We start from the raw sequence: 6,528 nt of genomic DNA, 5'->3' as shown, positions 1-6,528 counted from the left end.
TATGCCTTTTCTGAGATTCCCATCAATAGATTTCTTGGTGTGTGTGTGTGTGTGTGTGTGTGTGTGTGTGTGTGTGTGTGTGTGTGTGTGTGTGTGTTGGTGGGGGGTTGGTTATTTTTCCAAAGGGCTAGAGCCCCATAATATCATTAATTGATTTACATTCTCAAATGCTAAGTAATGAGTCTGAAGGCAATACTTTATGAATCCCATATTCGTGGCTGATAATTCTCTTAAGAGGGATTCATGACATTGGTAGAGCTTAATTTGAGGGTGATGCTAACCCAGTTATCAACAATAGGGCTTCTAGACTGTCCTGGTGAGCGTCTGCCACCCTCTGCTTGAGTGGGAGCTACACCTTTGGCTTGAAGCCGCAAATTCATTTTGGATGGAAAGCTTTGGCAGAAAAGGAAGGTAGGCAACAGGTAGGGCGATGCGCTACGTTCAGTCTGTATGTGTGGTCTGACTCGTGGGCTACAAAGAAACACCTTGGGCAACATCTGTATGAGCTGCTGGGAACATTCCAAAGTGGGAGGTGTGCTTGGCCCAGCTCTACTTCAGGAATGAATGGGCCTTCAGATAGCGAAGCTCTTTCTGAGAAACAAAAACAGGAAGTAGTGTGTGTGTGTGTGTGGGAGGTGGTGGAAAGGGACTCCAGGTCTTCGTTTTAAAGGAAGAAGCATTGTGTCTGGGCGGACTTCCACACCAGGTAGATTCTGGGCAATTGGAGTCATTCTGGGTTCTGAGCCCACAAACTCTAGGCATGACATAAATACTAACGGGGGAACCTGCCATCACAGTAGATGCATTCAGGCCCTGGCCTGAGGCTTGCCGAGTCTCAGGGCAGAGTCTGGAGAAATGACATCTGCTACCCCTGCCCCTTGTACTATTTAGTTCTCCTTTGCAAGCTCCGGATATCAGAGAACTTGAGGGCAACTTTGAACACCTCCAGTAGAACATTGTGTGTCTCAGTAGATATTCACCCATAATTTTTAGAAGTTAGGCCCCTTGGTTAGGTACCCCCCAGGCCTCATGCTCTCACTCCAGCCTAAGGCAGTGCGTGCAACATTCATGTCCTTTGTGTCCCTTTGCAGAAAATCTCTTCATGTCCCCTTAACTGGAAATGTGACATTCAGCCAGAGTCTTACAAATCTGTCCATCATGGGAGGAGCTTTTCTTTGAGTGTAGAAAAGAGATTCATTCACATGGAGATTTATGCAAGTAAACTTAAAACATATACTCATACATACCAAAGCAACACTATATTTTTTCAAATGTATATGTATATTTATATAAAAAGAAAATTTATAAAAATATATTTGTTATATTTATACTATATATTATGTAAATATATAAATACTATATATATATATTTGAAAGATACACACACAGTTATATAATGGACATATTACAATGAGTACTTGTGGGAGAAAAAAGGGTAAGAATGGGGATTGGAGATTAAAAAATAGTAAGAGGGCTTTTTATGAACCAGTGATGATATACCTGAGACTCAAAACAAAACAAAAGATGGGGGAAGATTTTCTCATGTGGGGGAAGAGGCGGGAGAATATATTGGGCAGAGGGAGTGATAGACAATTTATTCACTTATTCATGAACTCAGCCCATATAGACAGCACACCCACTGTGCTAGGCATTAAGGATATGACAGGGCACCAGGCAGAAGTCAACCCTGAATTGGCCAGGCACTGGTCAAAGCAATGACATGCACGACACAGACCTCACGATAACCTCATGAGCCAGATAGGTTTTATTTTTACCCCCAGCTTAGATAACAATGAAGTTATGATCACAGAGGTTAAATAACTCGCCCAGCACCACTAAGCCAGTAAGTGGCAGAGCTGGGCACTGAATACCAGCAGTATGACTTCGGAGCCCACATGACCTCAGACGGATTCACTCCTATTCTTGCCTATGAACAGACAATAGAAGGATGCGAGGTAAGTATGAATGCAATCCAAACACTCCAAGGTCTCCAGCTTTCTCCTGTCCCCTTTTACTTCATTATTAAATGGACTGACTGGTTCAACCTCCATCCCAGAAATGGTGGTAAGTCCGGTTCATTTTCTATCGTTAAAAAGTCTTTGGGGGTAAGGGGAAGTGGGCAAGTCTACCATATTGTCTTGGTCAGTCAGTGCTGCAGTGAACTTCCCTACTCTAAACGCAGTTCTGGACCTGGCTGTCTGTTCTCTCTGCCCATGTCAATTTGGGCATGAAATACTGGATGCTTTCTTTGGTTCCTAGCAATCCCTCTGCCCACCCCTCTTGCCCAAGACTATTCATAACATATATTTACAGCAGAGTTTTACTAAAGCTTTGGGGGTGAATGGGAGGAAGAGTCTGCAGTCATTCAGTACAGACATTGACTTAACCGAATGTCAGATGTTATATCTTCAGAGACCATCAGCTTGTGCTGCAGGCCTGGGAGTGCTTAGCTCCAGCCTGTGGCCAGATGCTCTGATCTCTTGTTCTTTCTATTAATAAATACTCTTTCTGTAGCATGGCAGTGCCCAGGCCCTACAATCCGGTTGGGTTTCCTGTGAAGTGTGATTTGGCTGTCTGTGTTAGGTCTCTCCTCCCCAAACAGACTTAGCAATTTGGGGCGGGAGATGGGTGTATAGACAGCATATTTCACAGTCAAGAGATTTCAAAACATTTGCTTTGACACAGAGCTATCTTACCTATTATAAATCGTACCACTGTTCTACTGCATGAAGTCTGAGGAGTCAATTCTTGTTTTGAACAGGTGGTGCCTCCCTCCACTGTCCCAGAAGAAGAGGAGCTCATGGAATGGACATCTGATCTGGACTGCAGGGGTGGTGGGGGGTGGGCCAGCAGGGGTGGTAAGTCCACACTGAAATCGTGAGGATAAGGAAGAGTGAGCCACAAGGGCACGGAGTGTCCCAAGCCAAACAGCCTAATCCTAAACCCGGGGTGGGGGTGNGGGCAGTGTCACTGGCCCTCATATGTGGGATCCGAACCGGGGCCCTCTGGTGTCCCAAGCCAGCTCTTAACCAACGCGCCACTCAGCCAGCCCTAAGATTTTTATTTCTTATGTTTAGGTATTAGATCCACTTGAGTTAATTTTTGCATATGGTATAAGTTAAGCATCCAACTTTATTGTTTTGTATGTGGATATCCAGTTTCCTCAGTACCATTCATTGAAAAGACTGTCCTTTCCCCATTGAACAGTCTTGGGATCCTTGTTGAGAATCAAAACACTATATATGCAAGGGTTTGTTTTTGGACTCTCTTCTGTACCATTTGTCTACACAGTATTTCTGTTCTTATGTCAGCACCACATGATTTTGATGACTAGAATTTTGTAGTAAGTTTTGAAATCAGGAAGTATGAATTCTTCAACTTTGTTCTTCACTTCCAGATTGCTCTGTCTATTTTGGGTCCTTTGAAATTCCATATGAATTTTAAGATGTGATTTTGAATTTCTGCAAAAAACACTATGGGATTGTGATAGGAGTTGCATTGAATCTGTACATCGCTTTGGGTAGTGTTGTCATCTTACCAAAATTAAGCCTTCCAATCTGTAATCTGGAATAGCTTTTCATTTATTGATGTATTATTTAACTTCTTTCAGTAATGTTTCATACTTTTTAGTGTACAAATCTTTTGCCTCCTTAGTTAAGTTCATTTATAAATATTTTATTCATTTTCATGCTTTTGTAAATGGAACTGTATTTTTTTTTTTAATTTCCTTTTTGGATTGTTTATTGTTAGTATATAGAAAAGCAACTGATTTTTGTGTGTTGATTTTGTTCTGGAGCTTTCCTGAATTCATTGATTATCACTAGGGAGAGAGAGAGAGAGAGAGAGAGGGAGAGAGAGGGAGAGAGAGAGAGATCTTTAGAATTTTCTATATTACAAGATCATCTCATCTGTGAATGGAGATAATTTTACTTCTTCCTTTCTACTTTGGGTGACTTTTATTTCTTTTTCCTTGCCTAACTGTCTCACTGCCTATGATCAATTCCATAGTTCCCTCAACCAAAGTCTTCCAAGGCCAATCTGGATTGTATTTCTCTTTCCATGTCCTCTTCTTCACAGACGTTCCTTTTGTTGCTTCAGATACAGCTGCTGAAAAATTCCTAACTTCAAAACTCTAAACTACTTTGAAAAAAAAAATTTAAAAAGGAGCTGCCTGATCTTCCTGGGAAGTGCTAAGATCAGCTTTTGTGAGTCCAGGTTGAAATCAGGCTTATCTATTGTGAATGAGTCTCCGAGTAAAACCCTCCTCCTTTAAATATTTTCTTTTATCTCACAGAGTGGCCAGTGTGACAGCATGAGCACTGCATTTGTAATCAGAATATCTGGGTCCATGTCCCCATCCTATCTCTTACTAGTCTTGTGTCAAGTGGAACAATTGTCTGATGCTTACCCTGAATGTTGGCATCTGTAAAAATGGGGTGCTAATAATATCTGCCTTATCTTATATGTTGCGAACCAAATATTATAAAATAGTATATCTACATATGCTCTGCAAGCTCAAAGTATCATCCAAATGCACATTATTATTGTAAATAAAATTGTAAAATACTGTTATCTAAGTACAGCATTGTTACTCACTCATGTCTTTATTCTGCAAAGTGAACCAAACTTTTCTGTTCCATTCAATGAGAGAGAAGAGGGGACTTTCTCAAAAGGAAATAAGACAAGTCTCTTTTTCTGGAAATGCTCACACTTAGTACGAGAGATCTATGTAAATGAATGATTCCAATTCAGCATGACAAACTGTATAGTAACAGTATGAGCAACTGGTACACTGGAATGACTGGCTCTTCCAGGACATTGATGGGCTCACCACGGATAAACGAGGGGACCACTCGAGTGCCCTAGAGAACCCAACAATCTTAAAACGAAGTGAGAACTGCCCCTTTGGCTGAGTTCAGAGCTCCTGAGGGTCCAGGGAAGAAAGCACTGAGAAAGCAGCAGGGAAAGACATTTCAGCAGGCTCACTTGCACACCCTCGGGCCTCTGTGGCAATTCTCCACATTGCACTCTTAGCCTCAGTGTGAATTTAAGTTTCTTTCGAGCAGTTAGTCACTTGATAAGATAAAGCCACACCTACAGAGTGAGGCATCACCTTTCCATTCATAAAAAACATGATAAAAACAATAATGATAACAAAAACAAAGCAATTAGAAGGTCACAGGGTAGAGAAAGAACCATTTTTACAAGGTCAGGCCATAACCCCATTTGTATGGATTTAGAACTTGCATCTAGGTTTTCGGGCTAACAACATTGCACCAACCTGTAGCACTGCCAAAAAAAGGGAAAACATCCTCAACTGGCAAACTATGTGGGTAGTTAACTAATTCCACTGGGGTTAGAAAGTGGTAATCCCAAAAGCCAGATCAGAGTTTCCTTGAGAAAGAGCTCCCCAGGAACCTATTACATTATGGGGAACTTCCAGAAGGACAAAACCAGAAAGGTTTACTCACCGGCTTTCTTCAAGCAGAGTGTCCCTGAGAGGCTGCAACTTCAAAAAGATGGCTGCCCTGATGTGCTCAGTTGTCTGTCCAGCACCTAGCACATAAGAGGGGGACCATCAATGTGTGTGTGGTGAACCGAATGGTGCAGAGGATGCTCCTTCACTAAGGAAGCATCAAGCTGGAAGTGAAATTCTGGGTCTGAACAGAACCATTCCTTTGTTAATAGAAACAGTTCAGCTCTTGCGTCTTCCTCACATCCTTCAGAGAAGAATTCATGCCTTGGAAAGAAAGATGCGGTCAAGGTCACCCTCCCTTGCCCTGTCTTGTCCTACAGCAGTTTTTTTTTTCTCCCATGCTAAGGTACAACTGGACCTCTCCCCCCACACTCTCCTCACTCTAGAGGGGTTAAAACTTCTTTTGTTTGGCTCCCTTTCCTGTCTCAGCTTTGGGGTCATTGTTCCAAAGATACCACCTGAGGGATTAATAAAAAGGGGGCAGTTTTCTTTTTAAGTCATGTCTTCATTCTTTATTCCTTTTCAGCATAATTTATTCCCTTTCCCTTTCATCATGTTCCAAGAAACACAGTCTCTGCAAAATGATGCACAAAAATAAATCCAAGTCCAAGTTACACCCAAAGATGTTAAGTCACAAGCACAAAGTCACAGGACACAGCCAGTTCCTCCCTATCCTGAGGAATGTTTCCTCTCTTTCCCTGACTCTCCTCTCGGGTCTATCAGCGGTGTCTTCTCTCAGCCCCTCCACTCTCAAATAACACACGCCTTTTTTCACGCACCCCCTCCGTGCAGAAAACCCAGTTCTATGATGGCGTCTCATTTAGGCACACACACCTCCCTGGAGTCATAGTCTTGCCTGGTCTACTTGGTAGTCGTATTTCTTTTCAGGGATGCTCAGTTACACTAGCATATTTGAAATATTTAAAACCCCGCATTTCTATTTGAATGCATAAACCTCTATGCCTTTTCTGAGATTCCCATCAATAGATTTCTTGGTGTGTGTGTGTGTGTGTGTGTGTGTGTGTGTGTGTGTGTGTGTGTGTGTGTGTGTG

The 6,528-nt window shown here is 42.2% G+C and overlaps 1 protein-coding gene across 2 annotated transcripts in view; it reads left to right on the top strand.

Annotated features, from left to right (window-relative positions):
* The first annotated feature begins 1,861 nt into the window (after positions 1 to 1,861).
* The window catches only part of TNFSF18 (TNF superfamily member 18), a 34,402-nt gene continuing 29,735 nt past the window's right edge, over positions 1,862 to 6,528 (top strand). The window contains exons 1-2 of one of the 2 annotated variants that reach the window (XM_019646742.1): positions 1,862 to 1,955; positions 2,762 to 2,858. The gene's annotated coding sequence lies outside the window, so the exon portion shown is untranslated. Of the gene's footprint in view, positions 2,065 to 2,761; positions 2,859 to 6,528 lie in introns of both variants that reach the window. The other variant, XM_019646753.1, reaches the window with a different exon arrangement.

The sequence above is a fragment of the Hipposideros armiger genome, unplaced genomic scaffold, assembly GCF_001890085.2.
Source record: "Hipposideros armiger isolate ML-2016 unplaced genomic scaffold, ASM189008v1 scaffold_6, whole genome shotgun sequence".
Classification (NCBI taxonomy): domain Eukaryota; kingdom Metazoa; phylum Chordata; class Mammalia; order Chiroptera; family Hipposideridae; genus Hipposideros; species Hipposideros armiger.
Note: the sequence above shows the minus strand (reverse complement) of the source record. Positions and strands in the feature narration are given on the sequence as shown.